General features: G+C 33.1%; 1 protein-coding gene across 4 annotated transcripts in view; it reads right to left on the minus strand.

Moving 5' to 3' along the window:
* The window catches only part of LOC118187783 (liprin-alpha-1-like), a 295,871-nt gene that overhangs the window by 227,840 nt on the left and 52,765 nt on the right, over nt 1-15,266 (minus strand). The window lies entirely within an intron of this gene.

The raw sequence follows: 15,266 nt of genomic DNA on the forward strand, positions 1-15,266 counted from the left end.
GTTCCTTAATCTTCGAATTGGATCCGGCTTATTATTTTTTGCAGACTGTTAGAGCAATTTTATAAAAATAAGCTTGAACTTTCGATTATGTCAAATAGAATGCTGGAGCTGCCAAAGGATCTACAAAGCGAAAGTATGCTTCGATGTCCATCAAATAAAAAGTGGAATTGCTGCAAAAAATGGATAAAGGCATAACCTTTGTTTCTCTAACCATTCCGAAATCTGTTTATCAATTTCAAGCTGCTCTCTGGGGGGGGGGAAACGTCGCGGCGCACAATGAATTGGAAGTTGATCTGTCAGCACTGTCCTTATCTTCAGGGCAGATGTTTTTATTTTATTCGGCTTACAATTCCTCACTAAATGTAGTATTTCATCTCGATGTACTCCGTCTTTGATATGATTTAAATCAAATTCCTCGTCATTATAATTCGCTTCCGATAGTGAAGAAAGTGACACAGAGGTTATTGAAAACGAAAAAATTTCGATTGACAAATTAGTCGATATTCTCGACACAGCAATCATAAGACTTGAACAACGGAACTTTGTAACTGAACAAGAAATTATATCTGTTTATAGAATTAAAAAGAAATTATTATCACATAAAACGAAGCAACTTAAACGACTTACATTGAAAGAAATGTTTAGTAAACAAATAAATAATAAGCTTTTTTTGTAAATTTTGATACCCTTTAGATCATAATTATTCTTAATTTCATAAATTACGGTTTCATATTTTTAATTTTATAATTTCTGCATGCAATCGTACCAGATTTAAACTGATGATCTATAATCCGGAAAAATCGATAATCCGGAATCGCCGAATTCCCGACGAGTCCGGATTAAAGACTTTTGACTGTAATAAAAGAAGACTTTATCTTTGTTGTTGCCAAGCTTAGTTTCTCTAGATTGCCAACAAATCCACTATTCCGCTTAGTTTAAAATGGAAAGACATATGGCTGTTATGGCAAACAAAAATTAGGCTTAGCCGCACTTAAACAACGTTTAAAATGTTGATAATTCTACAATGATTGCATGTAGGTTAACTACAGGCATAAAAACCTTAACCAGAACTAAGAGCAACATAATTTAATCATTCTTAAAGCAAAAAAGATGCACAACTTACCAACATATAAGAATTTTAAAAAAAATGAGCTAAGCCGTGGGTATATGTATATATATATTTATATACTTTTAGTGCGACAGATTGCAACCAAAAAGGAAGGTGAACAATTACATATAATAGCAGCCCTATATAAAAAATTTCAACATTCTGAGGTTACTCATTTTGGAGTTATGCGAGATACATACATACCTACGTACGCACTGACATCACGGAAAAAAAATCTCTTCTGAATTCATTTTAAATCAGTTTTATAATTCGTTTGGGGAAAAAGAGTCCTTTATCCCGTCCTTGCGTACAGATGTCAAGCAAAAACATCGCTAAATTGCATTTGATAGCGGTCAAAATGGATAATTTCGTTGAAATATGGTACCCGGAATTTTTCGTGATTACAATGCTTTCCTTCACTTCGCACAAGGAGTAAAAAGTAATAGCGTCCGAACTAAAATGTGACAGCCAATAAAGGGTTATGATCATTTCGACGAAGGGGTCTCGTGCCTACACCCAATCACATTTTAAGTGAGGAAGAATATAAGAAATAATCATGTTCTTTTGCGTATGCTCTCGTTGCGTAAGTTGCTATGTGAAGTTCGTGAAGGTGCAGTTGCCCCTCGCTCCCTTTTTTTGACTTCGCTGAATTTTTTTGGGTTTTAGTTTATGTGTTTTATGTTTGATCAGACAGCCTGGCTCAGTAAAAGTAGGCGGCCAATGTAGCTCTGATTCAAATTCCGGTTACGACCACGTGCAGTGCTGATAACGACCACGTGTTTCTGAGACTCCTTTGCCTATGCTTTATTTTTCTTCTTCCCCCCCCTTTCTAGTAATTTCGTTTTCCTGATGAGGAAGGACCTTTAGCTGAGCTCGAAATCGATTGAGTGTTTTATAATATGTACGCTAAATACAAGGTTGTTTTTGCGATTTTGATTGATATGCCGTTTATAAGAGAACCCACACGAGTCCCCTTTCGAAATCTTATGAGTTCATCAATGTACATAAACATTCTAACCAAAAATCCTCAAGAATGGTAATTTTTTATAAAATAAACAAAAATCCGGCTGAAAATTAATAATTCAAGGTCATATGAACTACCTTAATCCATAAACAACAAATATGAAGTATTAAATTACCAAAAAATTTTTTTCACAGAAATAACAGCGAAATAAATCAAAGCATACTTATAACAAAGTATTACAATGTTTCGCATTGTTATTAATTTTAGCGGCATTTATTTGCACATTCGCATTTTATTCCAGCAAATTAGAAGAGGTTTACGACTGCTTGAGTGATACAAAGTCTTATAACCCAGAAAACCTTTACCAGACTAGAATCTTTTCCATTACGGGCCAAGGGAGCCATAAAACATTTTGATCTAAGACATGTCAAACGCAAAAGAGAATCTGCAGAGGACGAAAGAATAGACTCGCAAGTTATTAGACACACCAGAGTTCCAGGAAAAAGTTTGCAGCCGGCGGCTTACAGATGGATGATTTTTCCAAGCTTCTGGAGAAGAATTAGACAAAAAATTGATTCTTACCCAACCAAAATGTGGGCACATTATTAACAATTAATGCCCATTAGAGAAAAGAGAAAAAAATAACCAATCAACATTGTTTCCTAAATGCCTTTTAAAACTTTTTTTTTTTTTTTTGGTTTCAGCTTTTCAATAAAAATGACTTATAGACTCAAAATAAAAGGGATTTTTTGACAAAAGGTACAATAACATTATATATGGGGTTAGAAATATCTTTTATTGATTGCAACAACAATGCAAATATTTTTAATTAATGATAACAATAACTAATAATAAAAAACTGAAATGTATGAGATTTTAAATTACGTCCAAAGGCGCATTTTTTTAACGTTTTGTGTGTTAACTTTATTTATTAAATATGATGTTGTACGTACACAAACCATGAAATTCAGCTCCACAGCAATACGCAAAATAATTTTAAAATGAGCATATCTTTAGAATTTCCAATACAGAGTCTCGCGCGCTGGAGATAAAAATCTTTTTTCTTTTATTTTTATTTTTTCGTTTAGTGTTGCCATTACTCGCTTTGAAATCGTCAAGTTTGTTAATCAGAAATTCGTTAAAGTGTTACAAAATATGAAATCGATAATAAAGCAAATTTCAAATTCCGAATTAGGGCTTCTAGATGCCAATATTCGGGGGGAGATTACTTTATTCTAAATTGGATGGCTCTAGGTACCGTTGTTTTATCACAATGCGAGAAGCGAGAAACACATACACATGCATGCAGATTCTTCAACATTTAATTTCATTAAATATAATACAGAGCTCTAACAGTTGGTGTGCAAAAATTTGAAAAGTGATTCGCCGTTTATAGTTTTCAACGCAAAATGCCAAAACGAAATTAATAGTCCTTCAGGGCAAATTGTCCCTTTTAACTAATAACAATAATACCTACCTAATAAAAAATATTAATTAAGCAAGTATATTTCAAATTTATGTGAATTACGGGTACTGCAAATTGCATCTATCAGATATATTGTTTAAAAAATTAAATAAACTGTAAATTATCTAGAAGTAGATATATTTCTTCTAAATTGCCTAATCAATTAAGTAATTTACAGCTTTAATTTCACATTACAGATTTCACGGTGGTGTGGTGTATTTAATTATGGCAAAGCACACGAGGGCTATCTGCCTAAAGGGAGGGATGCCTTTCGTGGAGGACTTTCTAAGGGAAACTGGCTCGTATACACGTTACACATGGGGAAAACCACGAAAACGCCCATGCAGCCAGCCCGTTCGCGGGATTCGAACCTCAGACCGAACTACCAGTGTTCAGCGTCTTTACCGCTCGGCCGCTGGTGGGCTACAGATTTCACGACACATCAAACCACAGAGCTCCTGAAACTTGCAGTTTGCAAGGTACACTGCTCAAAAAAAAAAAAAAAAAAAAAAAAAAGGACAGTGCTATATCTCCCGTTCTACTGGGCCGATTGACAAAATTCAACCTGCGTTTTTCATGTCTCGAAAGCGCGACTTAGGATATATATTAGATTTATATATAGCACTATTCTAACATAGGTATCTTTACACAAAATTGGACTTTTTCTGAAATAACATACCAATTTTTTTCATATTTCGATTCTACGACTCAAATTATGTCAGAATACCAAGTTTTGTAAAAATCGTACGAGTAGTTTTTAAAATATTAGCTCCTCAATGTTAATTGAATTTGGCAAATATTTATTAATATCTCTTTTTTTATTAAACTTTTTTGATTTTTCTCTCACATTTCGAAATTTAGGTTCATTCCAAATAAAATTTACCCATTTTTTGTGTTTTATTTTTAAAATTTCTATTTTAAAATAATTTTTATAAATTTTTCGAAAAAGATTTTGAATTATAACCTAGAAAAGTTTTACCATCATCTTCAAGTAGGTGTATTTTTAAGCATATATGCAAAAAATTAGACTTTTTTATTCAAAATTTTCTTATACACGAATTTACATATTTTCGCGTTTTAAAATTTGGCATCTTTTTTTGAGCGATAATAACGCCAAATGTGGTCTATGGATTTTTGTTACACTGAATTGCCACAGATATTTTTAACCTTAAATTTCAAGTAAAATTTTACGAAGAATTAATTATATGACATTTTTCCCCTCAATGATGTGTAATAAATATTTATTAATTCTATATTTAAAGCTATGTTTTTAAATTATAGACGATATTATTCAAATTTTTAACTATTTTTTTAAATTTCTCTATATCTTAAAAAAAAAAAAAAAAAAAAAGAGTAAATTTTTGTATGAGTAAATTTTTACCTTCGGCGTTTTATCGTCTGCTGCTTTACTTCGTTTAAATCGAATTGTCTAAAACTGAGAATTTTTGTTTGATGTTTATTTGAATTTTATGACAGTAACTGCATAATTTATTTCTAAAAACAAACTGTTGCCTTTGAAGTGGCTGAAAGAGCGGCTGATACATATTTTTAAAGCACAGTATATTTTTATAGAAACATAAGATTTAGAATAATCATTTTTATAAAAGTCAAATTATGATATAAACATATAGCCCTCTAGAGACTGAATTAATGGAAGTTCAATGGTTATGTAAAAATGATCTGCAGCTACTTAATGGCTGGATAAGTCAGCAGATTCTGTGGACAAGTAAGAATAATTATATAAACGACACCCAACATTCTGGATTCAATTAACAACGAGGATACGATGTTTATTAAATGAATTCAAGAAGTTTTAAAACATAAAAAATCAACTCATTTTTTTATCTTAAAATGTATTTTTGTGCGTAGCGTATTTTCATTATATTCTTAAAATTCTAATTTAGAATGTAATTGTCAAGAACTGAATCCTAATCATTAGTAATATAATAAGTAATTATTACGGTTATTAATAAATCCTTCTTATAAATTGCAAATATTGCACACGATATTATTTATTTACACTTTAATTCTAACCTTCAGCTCTAGTAGAAGTTACAAATCAATTACATTTAATTAAGGATTGGATTGGATTGGATTATTTAATTATCGCAAAGCACACGAGGGTTATCTGCCTAAAGGGAGGGATTCCTTCGTGGAGGACTTTCTAAGGGAAACTGGCTCGTATACACGTTACACATGAGGAAAACCACGAAAACGCCCATGCAGCCAGCCCGTTCGCGGGATTCGAACCTCGGACCGAACTACCAGTGTTCAGCGTCTTTACCGCTCGGCCGCTGGTGGGCTATTTAATTAAGGAACGACCATCTAAGTTTAAAAACAGCGTACCGTAGCAGCAATTCAATTATTGGCGCCGCATCTTTCATGTTACTCCCGATTGGCAAGCTACATGATTTTTAATGAGTATTCGGGTTTTGCTAGTAACTTCACTTAGAAATCGCATTTAAAGTAGGTTAGTTGGTTATTTGAAAATAGAAAGAACATGGGAGCTATTTGATTAAGATGCTTTCATAGAGAACCTTTGTAAAGAAAACCTAGAAAACTACCAAAACCAATCATGCAGCCTGGGTTAGACTTCGCAACAAACAATTAGTATTTAACAATCTTCAAATGCTAGGCAACTGGTGAGGCTCCAATTAAATCTCCAATTTAATATTTTATTTGTAAATATTTAAAATATTGCTGTATTGTTAGACACAAAAAGCAGAATTTAAGTTTTGTAACTCGTTAGTAAACTACCAAGCCGTAGTGCAAATGAATATTCAATTGCTTTTGCAATAATTGTATTCACTTAATATTCTTGGAATATGAGCTAAAGAAGGAACGTTCTCGGAAGATTAAAGAAGTGTTTAAATCCAGTGATATTAGGTTTGTCTTACAAGCTCAGGATCAAAACGATTCTGCAATTGCCCGAGTAGTTGACTTGTAAGTGACTGTGAATTAAGCAGATGACTTTTAATCTTACGTTTTCAGTCAGAAAACCTATTCCGAATGTTTTGTATTGCATGACAATGCATCTTTTCATTATTCAATAACCAGTCGGAGAACCGCCTATGTTCCGAAAATAAGTATGTGTACTCAATCGTCCTGCATGTTCTTCAAATCTGTCTTCTTGTGATTGTTTTTCTTTCCCAAAAACTAAAGTTGCCTCTCAAAGAAAAGTTTTTTGACATTGAAGAGACAAAAGGAGTATGACATCTACTTTTAGAGGCATGTCAAAAACAGATCTCTACAAGCCTTCTCTTCCATTACATGTTGTGCAGTCAGACAAAAAGTTGCATCAGCGTAAATTTTATAATCTATTTTTTTTTTCCCACTCTGATTACTTTATTAACATACAGTGAATATATACTAAATCTTTTACTTTAGCTTAAGTAATTCGGAAGTTTTGACGGAATTGTTGTCGGAACTAGGACTTAGAAGATAAGTCAAATTAAATATTTCGATAATCCAATAAATTCAAGGTCGAAGTTTCAATATTTTATTTTCGGAGGGAGGGGAAATTTTTTCAGTTTTGGTCCATTATCCTAAGTATATTTGCTTTGATTCTTTATTTTTCCATAAAAGCGAAAAATTTACGCTTGGTATACATATAACGCATAGCTTCAAATTAAAATTTAATAATATACAGAGTGGTTATAATTAAAGTTCCAAACTGAAAGGGTCATAAAAGGAAAACTACTGGATCAAATGTTATCAAACTTGGTAATCGTGTAAAGGAGGTCATGGGAATTTATTTTCCGCGAGAAAAAGGAAGTTGGAAACCTCACCACCAGGGGGAAAATGGCGCTGTATGCAATATTGTTAAACGAAAGATGGGTCGGAATCTAACTTAACCTTTTGTTACACGGGTTTAACATGTTGCATACCCTTAAGAAACTTTGAAGTAGGCAAATTACCATTTAAAAGCGTTGAATTCGATAAAAGTCGAGTGCGCCATCCGTGTAAGTGAGAAATTCGTCCGTGAAAACCACGAATTAGCGATTAGAAAATGTGAGATCGCAAATCACTCGCACAAGTGCGTACAATCTGGAAATCGTTTTCTTATAGATCGCTAATTTGTAATTTTTGAAGCCTGAATTCGGCACTAAAACATGAAGATACTGATTCAAAACGCTTTTAATCGATTTGGGCCAAAGAAATCTCTCATGTTATCTATCTAGTTCCATTGCATTCTCCTACTGCATTCGATTGCATAGCAGTCATTCCACACCGTTTAGTGTTGAATGACAGCTAGTTTTATAACTGAACCATTTTTCTCTGAAGAGCAGGCGACAGCTGGACCACTGTGATTGCAGCTCACTTAGAGTCAATGTTAAAATGTTTCGTGATACATGAACTGCATGGAACTGCAGTAACATGGCATTTTAGATACTACGATTTTTATGCAGGGCTGGGCCCCACCTCACGTGCATCGCGCAGTTACTTAGGAAACATTTCACGAATGAACATCTTATAGGCCGACAATTCCCCTCTTCCCACCAGACCTCAATCTCTGTGACTTTTGGCTATGGGGTTATCTCAAAAGCACTGTTTATGGTAATATTCTAAACAATTTCGCAGAAATGAAAAATGTCCGTAACATTCCTCCTGATATGCTAAGAACTGCTGTTAAGAATGCAGTAACAGGATTTAACTTGCTCTCGGAAAATGCTGGACGCTACAATGAACATGCTTTGTAACACGTTTTGGAAACTATTAAACACATTTTAAACAGATGTTTTCATGTCTTGTTTCATTTACCAATATTGTATACAGCGCCATTTTTCCACTGGTGGTGAGTTTTTGAACTCTTTTTTTTTTTTTTTTTCCCCGCGGAAAATAAATTCCCATAACCTCCTTTACACGATTCTCAAGTTTGATAATATTTGGTCCAGTAGTTTTCCTTTTATGACCATTTCAAATTGGAACTTTAATTATAACCACCATGTAAATTTAAAACTTTAAAAGTCTGACAGTTTGGTTCAAGTCCCAGCTTTAAAAAAATATATATTTAAATATAATATTTTATATTAATCCTATTAGAAAGAATGTTTTAAGAAGCTAATTTTTCTCTCGCATTATAGATTGTATAAAAAAACATGATCTCTAATATTATTTAGATTGTTTCAGCCGATATAAGAATCGGGTTACTCGGTGGTACAGAATAAACCCTGCTGGACTGTTTTATTTCTTTGTCATTTAGCAAAAATCTTTTAATTAAAATATTTATGCTTTGGACTTTGCTCTATACTTTGTTTATAGTTAAAATGTCTAGAAAATGAAAAGCTGTCTTCAGCTGAAACGCAGTTGATGCAATTGATATTTTAAAAAAAATTGACAAGAGTGCAAAATTTATGGAAGTCTAGGAATCGAAAAATCTTAATTTTTTTGTGTGAGCACTGAAAATAACTGTAGAAGGAAAGAAGAAAATTAGGGAGAAAAGTAAGCAAAAATTTGCAGGGAAATACCAAGATGTTTCAAAAAGTTGGACGCTTTTGAATATACCTTCAGGATACTTCAAAGAATTTATGTGTTCAAGGAGAAAACACTTGGACGTGTTCACCACCACCACCAAATACCATCAATTGAGCTTGTGTTAACAGAAAAGACAAAAACGATATCATTACAGATTAAAGTGAAGAGCGACTGGTTGTAGACTATATGGTTGTATAAATTTAAATTACGTTATAGAACATCATATCGTATCATAAATTGAGAATTCCATGATTTTCTCAGTCGAATTATTTGAAGATTCAGGAGTTTATCCAGTGATGTATGTGGATGTCACCTAAAGACGTTTTTTTTTCTTCTCCTGATGAAACAGCGGCTGAGCGGTAAATCGCTGAACACTGGTAGTTCGGTCCGAGGTTCGAATCCCGCGAACGGGCTGTCTGCATGGGCGTTTTCGTGGTTTTCCCCATATGTAACGTGTATGCGAGCCAGTTTCCCTTAGAAAGTCCTCCACGAAGGCATCTCTTTCCTTAGGCATAATTAAATAAACCAAAACCTCTTGATGAAACCAGACTTTCCTTTCATCTCATAACTTCAAAATGTTTAGCCTCTAAAGACTGATAAAGGCTCTGACCAAATACTTCGTGATGAACTTTCTAAGAGAAACCAGCTAGCATACACGGTACACATGAGAAAATCCACGAAAACGCCCATGTAACCAGGCCGTTTACCGGGATTTGAACCCCGGAGTGAATTACCAGTGTTCAACGATTCTCTACCGCTCGGCCGTTTGTGGGCCTTTATGAAATGGAAGGCGATAACTTTATTTAAAATGATTGTCAGAAATACCAAGATTATTTCGAAACGTTGGATGCTTTTTAATATACTTGCAGAATGCCTAAAGAAAAAGAGCAAGAATAAAGTAGAATGCCTGAAGAAAAAGAAAAGAAAAAATAAATTTTTGCGTAAAATTTAATATTTCTACATTTTTTTAATTTAAACTTTTTAATCTTATGATATTTGATTCTTGCGATTTCAAAAATAAAACATTTGACTAAAATATGAATAAAATTTTAAGAAATCAAATGTAGGATAAAACTGTGTAAAGCAATGGGCACAATGATTAAACTGTTTAAAGCAGTGTATGCAAGTCATCTTATGTTAAAATGTCCGTTATACATCTCTCTTATTTATATATTTCTTTTCTGAACGGAACATTGAAAGGCGTGTTAACTGTGCTTTACTGTAATTTCTCTTTTAATATATGCAGTTTTCAAATGCATCATAGTCTGGGTTACAAAATATTCTTCGGAAAGAAACGCAATTCAAATAAATAAAATCAAATTCTGGAAAATTTACATTAATAAATATATTTAAAATGCTCAGTTCGAAGGAATAAATAGAAAATTTTAAAACAATTATCTGAAGAGACAATGCAACACAAACAATTAAAATAAAAGTATAAAAATTTAAAAATTTCCTAAAATAATAACTATGACAAATAAATATATATAAAGAAAACTATTTGAAAAAAAAAAAATAAACGCTGCACCGTTATTGACGCAGTTTGAATAGGTAAATAGAAATTTTTAAAACAGTTATTCGAAGAAAAAAAATGCAACTTAAACAATTAAAATGAAATTCGAAAAAGAAAAAATTACTTAAAATAATAACAGTTATAATAAAAAATATATAAAGAATATTATTTGGAAAAAAGAATGATGGTGACTTTTTTTCCTCTCACGGGAAAGGAAACAAGGTTGCCATATATTAAGACGTTCGCCAAGTGAACTATTCTTGGCACAAACTGAACAAAAAGTGACAACATAAATTTGTGAATTTCTCCGTAAAGTTCGCTCCAAATTTTACAAAATTTGATATTTAGGCGTAATTTGAGTCGTAGAATCGAAATATGTAAAAACAATTGGTATGTTATTTCAGAAAAAGTCTGATTTTGTGTCAAAATACCTATGTTAGAATAGTGCTATATATAAATCTAATATATATCCCAAGTCGCGCTTTCGAGACATGAAGAACGCAGTTTTAATTTTGTAAATCGGCCCAGTAGAACGGGAGATATAGCACTGTCCCATATTTTTTTTTGAGCAGTGTACGGTGCTTGAAAGCCATAAGATCTTTTGCCCCCTGGAATGGCAATACTTATTAGCCACGTGATTTATATGCTGTTAAGCATACCAAAGTTACATATGTATATATATTATTTAACTTTATTTGTGATTATATTTCAAGAAAAATATTACAACTGAATAAAAAATACTGAAGAACTTCGTAAAAGTTAGTTAGTTAAAACTAATCATATTTAAACTTGAATTAGTAATTCCATTTAAGAACGCTCCTGCAATTCGACTATAGAGCATATTCCACCTTTATTCATCAGCGATTACACTTTTTTTCTCCTTTGGCTTTAAAGCTAACAAATAATAAGAATGCATAGCACGGGCAAATGCTATACAGTGCTATGGAACAGGCATGTCGACTGTTTTTCCAAACACGCGAATGTGACATTCGTTGTAATTGCTCTCGCTCAATAGCCATCTTTTAAGCGATAATCAATACCAGTCCATGCTGGAGTCCAATGAAAATGCACCTTTAATGGCAAGCGCCACACGCCTCCTCTGACAAAGCTTCTTAAATGATGCAGAACACTGCAGAAAATGTTTAAAGTGATAAGCCGGAGCATTTCTCTTTCTGTCTCCCCCATTTCAACATTACTTATCAACTTAAATACTCCACTCTCAACTCTCCAAGACTTCCTCATTCGACAAAAACTTACCTACCATGTATCAGTACAAACTGAGGTGTAAGATACAAAACCGTTTAAAATAATAATAATAATATTAACAATTTGAAAGCTTTCAAATTTTATATTGCGCCTAAAGGGTCATTTTTTAACGTTTTGTATGTTACCTTCATGAATTAAATATTATGTTCCTCGCGCTTAAACCATAAAATTCAGTTCAACGGCAGTATCGCAAAATAATTTTAAAATGAGCATATCTTTAGAATTTCCGATACACACAGTCTCTTGCGCTGGAAATAAAGATTTTTTTTTTTTTTTTCGTAATAGATAACAAAACAAATTCCAAATTTAAGTTTCCAGAGGTCCAATAATAATGGGCCAGGAGACGTACGTTATTCAGAATCTGATGGGCCTATGTATCTTTTTTTATCACAATGCGTGAATATACATACATTTATGCAGATTCTTCATTATTTAATTTCTTTAAATGTAATACAGGGCTTTAATATTTGGTGACCAAGAATATGAAAAGTGATTCGCTGTTTATAGTGGATCGACACAAATTGCAAAATGAAATTAGTCCTCCTGGGAAGATTGCCCCGTTAGACTAATAACAATATTAAAAATCTGAAAGCTTTCAGATTTTACATTACGCCCAAAGCGGCGTTTTTTTTTTAAACATTTTGTGTATTACCTTTATTTAAATATGTTATTCTCACTTAAACCATAAAATTCATTTCAACAGCAGTATCGCAAAATAATTAAAAAGATATATCTTTAGAATTTCCGATACACAGTCTCGCGCGCTGGGGGATGAAAATGTTTCATCTCCTCATATAGTATTGTCACTGCTCGCCTTAAATCGTTGACCTTGTTAATAAAAATTGTTTAAAATTTTACAAAATATGAAATAGATAAAATCCAAATTCCAAATTTTGGCTTCCAGACGCCCATATTCGAGTGGAGGACTACTTTATTGAAAATTTGATGCCTCTAGGTACCGCTGTTTTTACACAAAGCGAGAAACATACATACATTCATGCAGATTTTTCATTATTTAATTTCTTTAATATAATATAGGAATCTAATATTTGATGGCGACAATTTATAGCTTAGGACCGCAGATATCGTCATTTGCATAGGTGTCCAAATACTTATTGGTAGTCCGTGTATAACTAGACCAAAGTAAATCGTTCTCTAGAAGTGCTATTCGAAACCAAACTGGCTTTCCTTGTCCAGGTAAAAGATAAATATTTTTCAGATGAGGCGATAGCCTTCATGGGTATGGCAAATTAACATTCTCTGAACTGTGTTTCTGAAGAAAGGCTATAACAGTTTTACGAAAATTTGAGAGACAAATTTCTAACGCATGACCGATAATTTGGCGCAGCCATTGGTGTAGAAAACGACCTACTGAAATATATTTTTTTCAGTTATAATTTTCCCCTGAATTCTTTTAATTAACGTACAGATTAGAGAAAAAATTACAAACTGTTCCTTTTAAATGAAACATGTCGTTTTCTCTCAGTGGGAATAAAACCTTAAATAGTTCTCAAGCAACATAAAAAATAATTTTAAACGTAAAATGTTATAAGGTATTTCTCCCGCCTTCTTGGCATGCCTTCATGGTGTGGTGGTCTGCACGTTGAGCGCGTATTCCAGAGGTCCACGGTTCGATTCCCTGCGAAGGCGTTGCTAATTTTTCATCTCTCCGGCCTCAAAAATATACCTAATGTCTCTACAGTGACGCCCGAACCAAAAGGGTGTTGGATAATCCTGGGTGAAGAGAATGACTCCTCAACCAGGATTTGGCGATTGGATACCCTAAAAACCCCAATCGCCCTTTAAAAGGGGAAGTATTTAAGGTATTTCTCCCGCCTTCTTAGCGAGTCTTCGTGGTGTAACTGTCTGCACGCTCAGCGCGTAATTGAGAGGTCCGCGGTTCGATTCCTGACGAAAGCGTTGCTATTTTTTCATCTTGCCTACTTCCTAAAAATAACCTAATGTCTCTACAGTGTGATTAAGTATCCTTTAAAGACATTTAAAAACAAAGTAATGGTTACACAAAAGACCTAAAGAGAGACCTTATGCGTTTGAATTGATATTTCTCACTCCTTTTTGAAAGCAATGAGATGTTGAAAATTTTACAAATATCTGCTTTATTCATACAAATTAAACTCTGCAACTTCCCCACTTAAAAAATTCGGCAAACATAAGACAAGCAACCTTAAACAATACTTGGACAATAATCTACTGCCGCCTATATTTTCCACTTAAAATAAGGCGAAGTTTCTGAATCATAGCGGCTAACTAAGAGGTTTTCTCTGAATATTCATCATATCCATAAATGAATTTGTTTTGTCTTTTAAAAAAAGGTATGCGGAATAAAGGAACAGAAGACGCACTGTTACAAATGCAGAGTTTAAGACATATTTGTTCGCTATGAATAAATGAAGCATGCAATTAGGTAATAGATGAGGAAAATGCGAGGCTTACCACTTTTTAGAGGAGATCTGGCTAAGTGAAAGGTTTTCCTGGGGGAAATTAGTTTATATGCAGTACATTACACAAGCAGAAGAACGCAAAAAACAACTAACCGTCTCTCCAGGAATTCAAACCCGCATTAAAGTAACAATGCTCACTGACGTTACCCTCAAATTAAGTGAAATAATTGAAGCGAAGCTCAAAAGTGATGAATAAACAAAATAAGCAAATAAAAATTACAAGAGGTTACAGCAGTAACAATAAAAATGAAATAAAACAAGCAAAAATTAGCAACTATAACGGCATTATAGTCTTCTTGCTTCTATAATAACTAAAAAAATGATAGCGTTTGATACAAATGTCAAATAGCTCACAGAAGAGCTTTGTTTTGGTAATTTAACGGGCGGCAGATTAGCCGAGTGCAAAATACCTTGGAACACTGGTATTTCACCCGGTTCGGTTTCCTTTTGTTAGCAGTTGCTGGACTGAATTTCAAAGGCCTTTTTTGGAAGCATAAATTCGACCCAATTTTCCTTAGAAAGCCATCACGAAGAAATTATTATCCTGAAGTTTATTCTTTTTCTAGACACATAATATTATTTTTAAATCTGCCCAACTAGAGAGATGCCTACGAGGAAGACTTCAAAGGAAATTAGCTCGTATTTAACGTTGTGTGTAGGGGAAAAAAAGCCCGAAAAGATCCATGAAACTGACGCATTTCCCGGCATGCACATACGCATGTAAATATATATATACAGAAAAACACTTCAGATACACACAGTATTTCCTTCTCATTTTTACAAAAGTAAAGCACATTTTACGAGTTAGACATAACACAAAACAATAAAATTTTAAGAATACTACTTGAAAGTTTTATTAATTTTTACTCGAAGAAATAGCTGACACTTTTTACTCGTAATTTTTTATTAGTATTTTTAGCCAAAATTTAACGGTTACTAAACATTATTGCCGAAGATTCAGAAATAAAAATCCATGATTTTCGACATTATTTGAGTTACTGTTCACGTATAAT

The sequence above is a fragment of the Stegodyphus dumicola genome, chromosome 7, assembly GCF_044657685.1.
Source record: "Stegodyphus dumicola isolate Sdum_Otavi_A_Nest chromosome 7, ASM4465768v1".
Classification (NCBI taxonomy): Eukaryota; Metazoa; Arthropoda; class Arachnida; order Araneae; family Eresidae; genus Stegodyphus; species Stegodyphus dumicola.